This window comes from Tursiops truncatus, chromosome 3 (genome assembly GCF_011762595.2).
Source record: "Tursiops truncatus isolate mTurTru1 chromosome 3, mTurTru1.mat.Y, whole genome shotgun sequence".
Classification (NCBI taxonomy): Eukaryota; Metazoa; Chordata; class Mammalia; order Artiodactyla; family Delphinidae; genus Tursiops; species Tursiops truncatus.
Genome location: NC_047036.1, coordinates 1914335 through 1927510, shown reverse-complemented (window position 1 = coordinate 1927510; position 13176 = coordinate 1914335). Strand labels below are relative to the sequence as shown.

Sequence of the window (13176 nt, the reverse complement as noted above, 5' to 3'; positions counted from 1 at the left end):
ATTATAAGGAGAAGTAATCTATGACAATATAATTTTCCAGTTGCTGGAAATTACTTTCTATTGGCCATGATGAAACCACACGCCAGCCCTTCCCTTTGCTTGGGCTAGAATGCTAGGAAACCGGTGTTTGATGCTATGCACTTGGACGTCAGGCATTGGTAGGCGAGGGAGGCACCATTTCTAGCCCCAGTTTGGGGAGCAAATACCCCCACTTTCATGCTCTCCTCTGCTTTTTCACCTGCATCTTCTGCAAACAGAGGGATATAGTCTCAGCTGGCACCTCCACCCTCCACTCTCTAGGCAGAGAAAATAGGCTTGTATTCCCTCTGCTGAGGGCAGAGTGTTCTCGCTCTTTCTAAGAAAGATAAAAATGGAAGCTGTTTGCAAGGAGGACTCTACTGGTAATATAATGCAAATGGAATGAGTCAGGAAATCTGCCTTCTGTTCTTTTGCAACCCCAGGTAAAAGGAAAGAGGAAGAATGATTTTTGTTTGTTTGTTTAAGTGTGGCTCCAAGATAATAAGGAAGCATCTTTTAAAAAGGTGTCCCAGTGTTACTTGGTTCTAGATGAAACTGAAAACAAATTAAATCTAAGATTCTTAAAGAAGCAGCTGTGAGGTTTGGGGCTGCCTCCAAATGGAAACTAACTGGATCTTCATAGGCAATGCCCAGAGGGAAGGAACAAAATAACACTACACAAGCACTCACGTTTTTTTAGGTGGGGGGCTGGGGGAATTAACAATTGATTGTGTGTAAGTTCTGATCAATTATTAACCATTAGTGTCAACAACCGGGTTATAATTACCTTTGGTTATTTTAAAGAATATTTTTTTTTCATTTCTCTGATTGGGTCATTAGTTAATGCACTTGAGTAACGATTCTAAGAGGTGATCAGACCAGGCCCCTTCTGTTGGTGACCTTTAGGGAAAACACATTCATGCTCTCCTTGTCAGAAATTCCCTCCCAGCCTCCACTCTACTAGCGGGCACCTTTCTGTCCTCCCTCTGCCATAAATAAGGATTCGCGAGGAAAAGGGGAAAATGACAAACAAATAGAGTGCAGCTGGAATTAATAAGGCGGACCAAAGTTAGTGGGGCTGGGACTGCTCGCAGCGCAGGTCTAAGCAAGGCCCGTAAAGGTGTCAGCATTCTAGCCTTTCTCCTCCAAGATCAAAAGAAAGCGCAAAGCGAACATTTTCGAACAGGGGAAGGCGGGCTGGGGGAGGACCCCTGTTTTCAGGCCCTGCTCCTACCAGCACAGTGAGACCACCCTGGCCTGGGGATGGGAAGGGTGCCGAGCGTTCGTCCTGAGCAGGTGCGGGTCCCGCGTGACCCGGGGGTGTCACGAGCCCTGAAAAGTTGGGAGGTGAGTTAGCAGGTCAGGTGGGGACATGTAGGTGGCCCAGAGAGACAGGGAAGGCCAATCGGTGCCCCGACGTGCTGGGTGCGGAGAGGCAGTGTCAGCCGGGGAGGCCGCTCTGCAGCGCGCGGAGGGGGGGACGGTGGGCGCCGGCGGCCCCGGGCGAGGTGCGTGACCTGGAGGCGCCCCGCTCCCGGCCGCGCTCTCCACGGGGACACCCGGGGGCCCGAAGTTCATTAATGGCATTTAACCCAGGGTCGGTTCTGAGCCCACGTTTGGCCCCTGCACAACTACTACAATCATTTCTTCAAGGAACTATCTTTCGCCCACGGTCCCCAGCCCCCGGGCCGTCCGGGCTGAGGACGTCCTTCAGCTGGCAGGTCCAGGGACCGCGAAGAGCGCGGGAGGGACCGCAGGGCCCGGCTGGGAGCCCTCGCCCGGGGCACTGGGAAGTGCAGAGGGCGCGGGGGGCGCTGAGGAGAGGGCAGAGCCCCGCCCAGATCTCGCTCCGGGAGGCCCGGGTCCAGCGGCCTGCTGATGTCCTCCCGCCACTTCCAGGCCCCGTCCCCTCGAGGGGAGACGGTCTGGCCCTTCGCAGCCTCCTTAGGGGAGGCCGCAGCCGGGCGCCTGGGGCCCGTCCACCAGCCTGCAGGGACGCGCGACGCCTGCCAGCTCCCAGAGGAGGCCCCATCCCGGGCTCCGACGACGACTGCGCCCCCAGCTCCACTCCGCTAGCCCCCACCCTGGCCCTACTGCTGCTCCCTCCCCTCGACAAGTCTCCCCTCCTCCTCCCGGCCCCTCTCGCGGGCCCCCTGTCCTCCAGCCCTGCTCCGGACACCCTCGCGGGCGGCTCTGGGTGCCGCACCCCTGCCCCTCCGGAGCGCGGGCGTGCGCGGGGAAGGGCCGCAGAGTCCACGCCCTAGCTGCCGCAAATCGAAAGCACTGCCTCCAAGTTTAGGATGAGGGAGGGTCGGCTGGGCGCCTTCCCCACGCCCAGGAGGGAGGAGCCGCCGCCAGCCTTGCTGTTTGCCCCCTTCCCTCGGTTCTTTTGCAGGTCTTTACGGCACGCACCAGGCAACTACGCGGTGCCCGGAGCAGAGCTCGAGGTGATATTCGCTCGGCAGCTGAGAGCACTTGCCCCGCACCGGTGGCCGCCTTCGTGGCGCGCGCCCGGAAGGTCCCGCCGGGCAGTGACCGGGGCGGGGACCCCGTGCACCCCCAGCCGCCTTCCCAGGACCCGCGCGGAGGAGCCTGACTGAACAGCTCGCCTGGCGGGGCTGCACCTCTGGGACGACCTGGATAAACCTAGCCAGGGGCGGGAGGGCGCTCGATTGAGCCGCTGGCGTCTGGGTGCGACTCCCCGCACGCAGTCCAGTGGCCTGAGACATCTCTTCTCCTTTTCAGGGAATTTACCGGGAGAAGTCAGGGTTTTACAGGCCCGATCAAGCAAGTTTAGTTACCTCGACACACTCTCCCTCCCCCCCACTCCCGTCCCACACTTCTCTTTAAGAACCAGCTGGAGGGCTGCCTGGAGGTGGTGACAAGCCCACGTGGACGCAGCGGAGTTCACGGCCTGGATGGGGGCGCCCGCGAGCGCCAGGTCGCCTGGGTTCCGTCCAGCTACAGCCCCTCAGGACAAGCTCCAGAGTCAAAGGCGGGGTGGGGGGGGGCGTCCTGGAACCCAGCCTCACTGCCAGCACTTCATTTCCGGGACTCCTGGCTGCCAGACCATACTGTCCTTGTTCTCGGGTGGCCACTGGCGACTTTGACTTGGACGCTCAGAGCTGGTAGTGCAGGGGCGGGACCATGGGAGCAGCGTCCCCATCCTCCCACCGGTGGGGAGAGGGTCCCCGAGGGCAGGACCTGCAGGAGGCCCCAGCGGCCGCGGGGGAGGCTCTGGGGTGGGGCTGGGGGCAGTGAAGTTTGGGTCCGGGGAGGCGGTGTGCTTTGTAACCTTTGGGAGTCGGGCCCTGTTGTTGATCCGGGTAAGTTGTGCCCCCGACGCGACCTCGGCCCCATCCCTCCCGCCATCCGACTCCTGGGGGTAACTCGACCCTGGAGGTCCGTACAGCCGAGATGGGGAGATGGTGGACTGGAGCAGAGACGGTGGACCGGAGCCTGGACCAGCCCGCCAAGGCCTGGAGGCGGGAAGGGGGTGGGGCGGGAGGCAGGAAGCGGGGCCTTGGGGACCCCTGGGCCCAAGTGTGGGGCAGATCGGGCGCTAGGACGCTAGTTTATTTAAATAGGAGGCCCAGGCCAGTTTCAGGTTTATTCTTTCTGGCTCTCAAGCAGTGGAAAAATAATCCGTTTAAAATGATTAGTGATACTCAGCCCCTCAAATAATAGTGAGTTAGGTGGTAACGGGCCCACACGTAAACAGGAGTCACCGAAAGGGCCCACTTCCTCCGGGAGGGCCTGTTTGCGGTGGGTGGGATGAGCCCAAGCCCTGATGGGAAACACAGTTGGTTTAACCTCTCCGCGGGGCTGGACCTCTTACGAAGCAGGCGCTGAGTCAAGGCTTTGAAAGAAGATGAAGCCGTCTCGCCAGGACTCAGCACACAGATGAGTTATAATGTAAACTTTCGACTGACGTTAGATCTTTAAGCAGAAGCAAATGATGTGCTCAGGTGCTCGAAGCCCCTCCTCTGCCTGCCTTCCCCGTGCAAACTCGGCAGAGTGCGCGGCGAGAGGCTCAGCTGCAGGTGGGCTGTGGGCTGCAGGAGTTGGGTGGGTTGTCCCAGGCTGGGTGCACTCCTGGCCTCTTACCCTGAGGTGAGGAAAAGCCGCTGAGAGCAAATCTGTGGGACAGGGACCAGGCGCGTTCCTGAATCACCGTGGTGTTAGGAGGCCCAGGAGGCACTATTTTTCCGGTAGGGGCTTATGCACAAGGGCACCGGCAGCCTCAGGCCGGATGCTTAGAGGAAGGGGCTACTGTGATGGGGTCGTCGCCTGGAGGGTGTCCCACAGGAGATGATGGGGTGGAAGCTCTGAACAGGGTGGGCAGGCGCCTCCTTAGCAGGGGCCCAGTGCCGGCTCTGGACGGTGGTCCTGCAGGAGGGGTAGTGCCTGCACTCTGGTAGGCAGAGAACCCCAGACAAGGCAATGGAAGCCGGTGACCTCCACAACCTTGGCAGGGGAGGGAACAGCTCTTAACGATTCTGCCGTGGCCCTTTGAGCGCCCCAAGTGGCTCTCCTCCCAAAGCCCGAGGCCTCCTGCCCCAGAGGCTCTTCCAAGGTACTCCTCGTCGGGCTAGGCTGGCCCTAGCTTCACTGTCTGCCTGCCCCGGTCGGTCCACTCACAGACCTCATCCCAGCCCGAGGCCCAGGCACAGCCATGCCGGGGTCAGGCCAAGAGGATAAATGAGGCCCACTCAGTGTCTGAATCCTGAACATTTGTAAATCAGGCTTATAAACTGTTCCATGCCATATGTTTTAGCTTTCTACCTGGGAAAATACACCTTCAACTGACACAGTCACAAAATATGGGCAAAGCATAACTTGCACGGGAGTCATCACCATATCAAAGAGGGTTGAACTGAACGATTACTGTGCATGTCTGGGTGTTTCATTCTGAGGGGTGGCAAAGCTCGGATTAGTAATAAAGACTGTGTAATTCATAAATTATATATTGATTCATTTCTTTCCTTGTCTTCTTTGCAGCAGGATCACTCCTTACCTTGTAGTAATCAAGATTTTCACATAATTTGTGTTCCACTGGCAATAATCACTCAAAAATTAAAAAGTGATTGTATTTAAAGTGTACATTTAAGTATATTTTCAATAGAAACTGTGTAGTAAACCACATGCAAAAAATAAGAATAAACGTAATTTTTTCTTTTCTTTATTTTTATTTGCTAAGTCTGGCAAACCTCATACTGATGAGATACATTAAAAATCTTTGTCAAGTGAGATTTTTTCACACATGGCTTGGAGCAGAGGTGTATGGAAGGGAGAAATTGAGGCAGAATGGACAGAACTGAATTTAGTGACGGTGAGTGGATGGAATTAGGGGTGTAAGGTGGCTCGTGTTCAAACCAGAATCCCATCGCACTGTGGTAGGAAGCAGGTCTCTTTTTACACACAGAGACCTGAACAATCCTTCCCACCAAAGCATGGCCCTCCAAACCCTCCACCTCACCTTTCCCTCGCGAAAACCCATTCCCAAATCACATGCTCCTCTCACAAGTAAATGCTGCTGTTTTAAAACGGTCACTTGACCTTGGCATGGATTTGTTGACAGTCACCCACATTCAGGGCTTTTCTGTTCCACATTAAGTGGCTTCATGCATTAATCCGATGGCCCTTAAGCCAGGATGGCACTGGACTCACCTGGAGAGAGATTTGGGGTCCATTGGTCTGGCAGGGCCATGGGTGCAGGACTGAGGTGAGAAAACAAGAAAATATAAAATGCCTGCCGTGGAAATTCAGGCAGCATTTGAGTGGTGAAGCCCTGTGAGGCAGAGCTGGGGCCTCTGCAGCATGGGTGTATTTCCTTCAGGGCAGATCGGGGATGTGATGACCCCACAAGCTCTTGAATGTGTCAGACGTTTCCAGAGGCCACTGACGTCCTGCAAACAGAGCTGTGTGGAGACAGTGGCTTGGCGTGGCCACCACAGGGTGGTCCGAAAGCCCTTTGGTTTTCATCAGAGGCAGGGAAGTGTCTGCATTATAGGTAGTGATACCCAGGGTGGGAAGAGGCTTTAGCCCTGCGGGTGCACAGATCACCCTTCACCACACTCAGCAGGAAGGAGGCATGCTGGTGGTCAAACCTGGGCCCTGACCCCTTTTGTGCAGACAGTTAGATACAAGCCTGCGTGTTCCGGCTCCAGCCAGCTCCGAGATCCAGGAACGCAATAGGTAGGGAAGCTTCCTAGGTTTGCCTTGATGTGAACTCAACATCAAACTGAATATTTGTCGACTCAAGTGTTTGCAGATAGAAAAGGTAAGGAACAATATGATAGAATCAAAGTGATAGGTTTGGTCGTGAGGCGCTTCCTGAGCTCTGGAATCTTGGGACGTGTAGTCACCTGCGCAAGCTGCTTTCAAATTGGTTCATGTTGGAATCCTGGGCTCTTGGGGGTGGACTTGGGTTTCTTTAAAGTACTTACTTTTTCAGTTCAACAAGAATTAAAAGCAGGAGAAGCAGGATGAGTTTTGAAGAATTTCTTGTTGGATTTCATTGTGTGAGTGACTCACAGTCCCACTAGTGAATCCAAGTGTGTTATCAATGAGCCCCTTAGGATCCTCCGTAAACCTCTAGGGGATGTGGGTTTCTTAGGAGCTTCCTATTGGCATCTCAGCACTTCAGTCACTGGGCATCCATCAAAGTATGTATTTGGAACACAGTGATCTGTGGTCTTCGGTCCATGGTCTTTGTCTACGAGCACAGAGCAGAGTAATCCTACGCCCAGAGCCCGGCCCTGTGCATTTCTCGTTCATGGTGGCTGCCTTGCATGTCTGTGGAAAGACATCGGGGTTTGTTCAAAGAGACCGTGACTTTCAAGTAGTAGTTTATGCTCTAAGCAGAGAGAACTTATTGAGAAGGAAGAACCAGAGGTGCATTAAGCCACAGACTCAAGTGAAATTGAACATTGTCCTTTCAGCAGGTTTTTTAAGTCTTTACTGAATTTGTTACAATATTGCTTCTGTTTAATGTTTTTTTTGTGTTTTTGGCTGCGAGGCATATGGGATCTTAGCTACCGGACTAGGGATTGAACCAGCACCTCCTGCATTAGAAGACGAAGTCTTAACCACTGGACCACCAGGGAAGTCCCCAAACTGTTCTGATGGGAAGACACGTGATAGCGGAAAAGTGATGCCTGAGGTCCGCCTCCTCTGTCCCCTTCTGCTGCCTCTCCATCCTTCTCTTGGCCTTCCCTGTGGCCCTCACCCCTCTGTCTGCCCCCTGCAGTATCCAAGCCCTGGGATCCTGCTTCGAAGGCCTCCTTGCACCAAGCTGTTCTACACTGACCTCCAAAATATCGCAGACCTAACAGTCTCTTGGTGGAGGGGCGGAGGGGGGACCCAGCTGCCTGCAGAATCAGACCCGAGACTCTCACCCCCCAGCAGGACCCGGAGCGCCATCTTCCTACATAATCATCCTCATTTCCTTGCCTGCTCTTGTTTGAAAACACATCTTTGTGCTGGGAAATTGCACATACTGCTAGCTGCAGGGGTCTTGTGTGGACAGTTAACTGCAGAAGGCTGTGTAGACAGTCAGGTGAGGGAGGCAGTGCAGAAAGTTGGGTGCAGGTAGCAGTGTGAACAGTCCAGTGCAGAAAGTAGTGTAGACAGTTGGGTGCAAGAGGCGGTGAGGACAGGTCCTGGAGGCCAGGACCACAAAGCCGTGGTCTCCGCCAGCACCCTTTGTTCTCTCTCCTTGGTGATCTCTGACCTTGTCTGGACCCACTCCACACGGCGCTGCCTCAGCTGCTTTTTAGTGCAATTTGATAGATGCAGACAATTGGCATCTATTTTAAATATGTGTCCTATGAAACACTTGTGAAGTGATCCTGGAGTCTTGAAATGCCACGTGCAGGTGAAGTGTCTGCAAGGTGAGAAGTCGAAGAGGGAGCAGCTGGGGTTCCATTCCCGTCCAGCCACCTGCTGGCGGCTCCTTGCGGGCGATGACTGACCATCTCCCGCACGCCTCCAGCTTTCTTTATGCAGGAAGTGAGAAGAAACATGTTTTCTCACCTGAGACATCTTCTAGTAAAATTCTCTGGGATATGTGCCGGATCCCTGTTAGGTGAAAATTCAAAGGGGTCTGACGTGGATAAAGCAAGTTCGTTTACTACGTTACTGAAGTTATGGGCTTTTAACTGCCATGGAAGAAGCAGTGGCTTTTTAGCAATTACATCGATTAATTTGACAACTCTGCTTAGAAATACATTTTGTATATGTTATAGCCAAAAACTTAAAATTGCAGGAACACAGTGTGTGTGTGTGTGTGTGTGTGTGTGTGTGTGTGTGTGTGTGTGCGTGTGAGAGAGTGTGTGTGCACACACGTGTGCACTTGTTTGGGGATGTGCGTGTGCATGTGTGGGTGGTGTGTGTGTGCGTATGGGTGTGTGGGTGTGTGTGCACGTGCACGTGTGGGTGTGTATGGGTTGTGTATGCACACGTGTGTGTATGCTCGTGCGTGTGTGTGTGGTGTGTGTGCGTGTGTGCGCGTGTGTGTGCTTGCGTCTGTCCACGCAGGCACCGGATTGAGGGGCGGGGAAGCTTCCCCTGAAGCGTGGATTTACTTCCGGGCCCTTTTCCCACCTCACAAGCCTCAGCAGACACACATGTTGATCGGGGGCAGCTCAATGATGAAAAAGGGACTTTTATTAACGTTAACTGCCATTAGTTTTAACGAGTGGCCTTGAAAGAAAAGTTAAGTAGGTAAGTGCATTTGAAAACTTTCCTCTCAACCCAGGAGTTTAGTTGTTTAATCAGTGGCTACTAATTTGCTTCATAACTCAGACAACGTTGGGCTGGGAAGGGAATAGATCAGAGGTGTGTTTACTCTTTGGCTTCTGAGGAAATTTTGTTTTGGGGTGATGGTGGCGGCGGCATGGTTAGCCCACATGGAGCATGTGGAGGGAGGCATCATTGTGTCACTGTGCTTCTGCTAACTTAGCCCTGGGCTTCTGGAAGGTAGCAGGTGTAGTGGGGGGAGTCTCAGAGGACAGAGGTTGGACAGACTGAGAGCTGCCAATGACCAGGAAAGTTGTCATTCAGCCGCTGCTGGGCACAGCCATTCCATCCTTATGTGTCAGTTTCTGGGACCCAAAAGAGACCCACTCATCTAAAACACACGTACCTTTTATGGCTAGTGTCTAAACCTCAGTTCATTCCAGTGATCTGGGTGAAGTTAAGAGGTGGGAAGGTTCGGTAGTTTGGAAGGGAAACCGGGGAATCTCATGGAACTTGCATGGGGCAGGGGCCTTTTGGCTGGAGATGCTTACCGAGCAGAGCTGGAGTTGACACACATCCTTGTGGACAAGCTGTATCTCCTTCACCTGGCAGACCACGTCCAGTATCTCATTTAAACGACATCCCTCAGCCCTCTCTGGGTTGATGCTACTTTCTTCACGTGGTACACAGGGGGCCACTAGGAGTTCTGAATGTTTTGTTTGAGGACACGCAGTTAATAAGTAAAGGAAGTAGCTGCCGGTGTTCAGTTAGCGCTTACTCTGTGCCCCTGCTCTGGGTTGTCTCACCTAATCTTCCCTACAACTACAAAAGAGTCGTGATTGTCCTCTTGGCTTCACAGGTGAGACACCTGAGATTTGTGAGTTGCCCAGATTAACCCAGGGCGAGGGCTGTGCTGCGGATTCCACCTTGGGCCAGGCACCAACCCCACGCTCCTCGAGTGGTCCAGCCCAGACCTGCTTTTCCAGGCTATTTCCCCTCCCTGCAACGCAGGCCCTCAGCGCTGTCCCCGGCCTCCCCTGCTGCCCGAAGGTCATGGATGAAGTGACGTCAATGGGCTGGGGCCGACCAAGGGTGGCGGGGGTGAGGCGTCCTCGTGTCTCAGCTTTGCCAGAGGGGGCGGCCCAGTAAATGCCCACTGGACCTGTAGACAGGCGCAAACACAGCAACGTGAAATCCTGCGTGCAGCCGGCAATTTCCTATGCAGGTGGGGAACGGTGGAAAGTCCTTCTTGGTTTCAGTAGAGCAGCTGTCAGCATCATTTTCTCCTTAAATTTTTCTACAGCAAGTTCACAAAAGAGGGCTTCAGGATTTGCAGAAACAGACAGACACGCTGTAGCATCCAAACCCCTGCCCCGCAGAAAGGCAGGGATGATGGTGGTCTCAGCCCTCAAACCTCGGGGGCCCACTTCAGGGGGGCGCCCACCCTCTGCCATCCTCCAGGGGTGCTCACCTGCTCTCTGCCCGGGCTCAGCGGATGAGGACTAACAGGGCCTCTGGCCTTTTATCTTCTGCAACTGGAAACTAAAATGTTAGCCCTTGATTTCTTTCCTGAGACCTTCCAGTTTTTTGATATGATATACCTGTCTCTGTGTCTCTGTCTGTGTCTGTCTCTCTCTGTTTCTGTCTCTCTTTCTACACACACACCACACACACACACTCACCCATGGAGTTTAAATTTCCAAGAATAAATCAAAATGTGAAAGGGAGATAAAGTCTAGAGCCGTGACTTATGCAAACATTGCTTGAATTTACTCTCTTCTAAAGAGTAAACCGTTAGCTTCCAGTTGACCCGAGTTCCACAGGACGCCCCCCAGGCTCCCTCAACTTACATAGGCAGGCCCCATCTCTTGCCCTTTCCAGTAAATTCCTTTCCTTTTTTTTTTTTTTTTAATGGAGTGTTCTTGGCACAAACAGTAGTTGAAATTGCTCAGACCTCAGGAATCAGGCACATCTTTGCCTTTCGGTTTGACACACACACAAACACACACCCTGTTAAGCTCCCAGGGCAGACCGCGATGCTCCCCTAACTGCACACTGAAGTTGGGCCCCTCAGATTCCTGCCTCACCTGCACAATCTAATTTGGAGCAGGAGGTATGTCTACCTTACATCATGTGGAGTAACAGCCCCTAAGCAAGATGTATCCAGTTGACCGAGTATTTCAGGAATATTTGGGGACTGTCACTCATCACCCGTCAGCAACTCGGCACCACTTGTCTTGCACCAGCTGCCTGGGGAAAGACAGGCCCGAGTGGAGTTCACTCTTTCCTTGTGTTACTCTGTCTCTTTCAGATACATCGGGAGCTGAGTGAGAGGGGTCCACGTGCCTAGTTTCAGTGGACACGCATCTCCAGATTCTGAGCACAAGTAAATATTTCAAGTTCAGGATGACGGGTTAGAGACACCACTGGGGGCTCAACAAGCGATGTGCTTCTGGGGAATGATGGGCGAAGGTTGGGACTGGGGCCTGAGGTCGTCTTCCCCCAGCACAGCTTCCTGGTGACCTGGGTCCCCCTCCGGCTGTGTGACCTGGGCATCCTGCTCCCAGGCCTCTCCATGGGGACTGTCTTTGTCCCTGACCCTTGGGGCACCGCCTGGTCCCCCTGACAGTGCCCCTGGGGGCGGCAGGGATGCAGCGTCTCTTCCCTGTTGGGGGCAGGGGGTGCCCCGGGAGAAACTCTCCCTTACCTGCTGTTGGCTCCAATCTTGGCCCCATGTCTGACTCCTGTGTCCCAAGGAATCATTGTAAGAGGGAGCAGTTTGAAAGCCACATTTTAAATGTGCCTTTATCAAGTATCTTGTGATCTGAGAAGGCGTGGGAAGGGGTCGTCGAGGGAGGGGTCAGACGTGGCCTCCCTCAACTCCCTGGCCTTCTCCGTCTCACCCGTGCCAGGAGCAGGTCGTAGGAAACCATCCCTAAAGCCATATCCACACAGAGGCACTGGGACTCGGGGCCTTCCCGGATCAGGCAGCCCTGCAATTCTACCAAATTGAAAGAATGTCAGATGACATAGTCATTAATGTGTTATCTGGAAGGAATGTCTGTTTTCATTCTAGAATTCCTTAGCTGCAAAGTGTACATTGTGGTAACAAATTCAAGATTATTTTCTCATGAAAAGGCTGTGTTTAAAATGGAGCCCATGTGAATAAAAAAAGAATGTGTGTGTGTGTGTGTGTGTATATATATATATATATATATATATATATATATATATATATATACATACCTGAATCACTTTGCTATACAGCAGAAATTAACACAACATTGTAAATCAACTACACTTCAACAACAAAAATAAGTAAAATGGAGCCCATGTGAAACACCAGACAATCAGAAGATTTTCTGACACTGTTAAGGATTATGTAATGTATTATTCAATTCATTGAATATTATTAACTCTGTGAGCTAATTATAGAATTCTTTGTTGGAGGGATAACTCAGAAAGGTTCCTAAACCTTATAGACGGCAAATAGGCGTTGTCCATGAATGTGATTCCAAACCTAAAAGGAAATAGAGAAGAAAAAGGAAGTGATGTAACCTTCCAATGGAAGGGGGGAAACTGACAGAGACCTTATAACATTGGAAAGAAAGCCAGGGGGAGCTCCACTGATTTAGGACCTTTGTTGGCAAATCAGAAGAATGTCCTGGCTAGTTGTTTAGATCAAAAGTGGGCCCCGGAGCTTCTGTGTTCCTATTTTAGGGAGGACATCTGAATTCATGGAGCCGCGGGCTCACGGGAAACTAAGAATTAGGGCAGACTTGTAACTTACAACGGGCATTCAGCCTGATTCGTATCTGCACGTCTCTTCCTCATGCGTTTTCACTCTGAGAGGAGGTGTGTGATTCCTGACCCCTGACACCCTCTGCAAATAGCTCTCAGTTCCTTACAAATATTAATTCATCAGTGCACCAACAGCTGGCGGGGGGTGGGGGCAGGAAGGCAGATCAACATCACCTGGGGCAGCGTCCCAGAGACCATGTGCCTTTTCTGAGGTCACCTGGTTGTCCCAGGACTGGGGAGAAGCCCATCACCCTTAACGGTGCAAGTGTCACCCTGACCACGGCCCAGGGTGGCACACGGAGCGGCAGGAGACTCTGTGCACTCTGAACGGAAACCCCGGCTTTTTTGTTTTTTCCTTGCGAACAATCCCCTTTTTTCATAGTGCAGCATTTTCATGATGTGGTTTTGAAGAAAAAAGTCAAAAGTGATTAGGGTGATGGCTTGCCATCTCTAAGCTGCTGGCTCGCTTCGGGTCGTGCTGGGAAAGGAGGGCGTCACACATCGACAAACTATTTCTGCTGCCCTTGCAGGTAATAAAATATATTGGAAGACGTTTAAAAATACCTTTGCCCGATGGCAGGGCGCTGGCAGCCGGATGAGGGGAGTTTAGTATGC

At 52.7% G+C, this 13176-nt stretch overlaps 1 long non-coding RNA gene across 1 annotated transcript; it reads right to left on the bottom strand.

The window, feature by feature from the left end:
• Positions 1 to 5198: 5198 nt before the first annotated feature.
• On the bottom strand, positions 5199 to 11707 carry LOC117311557 (uncharacterized). The gene is made up of 3 exons (XR_004525735.2): positions 10232 to 11707; positions 9312 to 10057; positions 5199 to 8100 (listed from the first exon to the last, which is right to left on the bottom strand). It is a non-coding gene; the product is annotated as an uncharacterized lncRNA (long non-coding RNA).
• Positions 11708 to 13176: the final 1469 nt, after the last annotated feature.